Source organism: Habropoda laboriosa, unplaced genomic scaffold (assembly GCF_001263275.1).
Source record: "Habropoda laboriosa isolate 0110345459 unplaced genomic scaffold, ASM126327v1 scaffold124, whole genome shotgun sequence".
Classification (NCBI taxonomy): Eukaryota; Metazoa; Arthropoda; class Insecta; order Hymenoptera; family Apidae; genus Habropoda; species Habropoda laboriosa.
In genome coordinates this window covers 1,880,056-1,880,975 of record NW_017100265.1, presented here as the reverse complement: position 1 = coordinate 1,880,975, position 920 = coordinate 1,880,056, and positions in this window count along the sequence as shown.

Sequence of the window (920 nt, the reverse complement as noted above, 5' to 3'; positions counted from 1 at the left end):
ACTGTTGTACGATTTTTATTAAACGATAAATGTAATAATATTCCTAATTTTAATTCTTTATTTCTTGTGAGAAATTTGCAAACATGTATTTTATAATACTTAAATCATAAAACGTAACAGTATTTGTTTAAAATTCTATTCTTTTCGAAATAATTTCCGATTTGTTCTCACACGGAATGCATTCGAGAAGCAACTTCATAGACGAGGTACAAATTCTAACATTATCTTATAGCATACATATTTCCTTATAAATTAGAGGTATGTCAAACAGATTTCGCAAAAATTAAATAAAAAGTACTTACATTTCCTTGTTGGCCACTTTTTCCCACTTTTATTGCACTAGAAACACAGAGCACATATTAAATCGGTCACTTTCAAAATCATCCCGAACAAACTGAAGCGCTTGCGATTTTTTCGTTACTTACTATCGAATCGACTATCGATCGACTCTACTAAAAGCGCGAAAATTAAAATTCAATTATTCAGTGAAGTAAAAATATGAAAGTACATATAAACGAGGATACAGTTGTATGTATCTATAGTATAATTAGATGTTATTGTACTAAAATTTCAGACTTCTTGAACTTGAACTGGTGCATAAGGCGACATTTCATAAACAGATCACACGGCGTTTTTTTTAGGATAGACGGCTTCTCTCTTCAAATATGAATTCTATAGATAGATCCCAATTTTTAACATTATTTAATTATAATTTTTACTGTCTTAATAGTACTGTAACATTACTCCATTCTGAAACGATAACATCACACGTGGCATAAGAATAATATCGGACCCAGTAACATAAATTTACAGTGGGCGATAGTTCTACCTTATACATTGTCTGTGATGAAACATTATACAATAGAAACATAGCTACAAAGTATGTTTTATTTACTTTTATATTTATTTTTAATATCAGA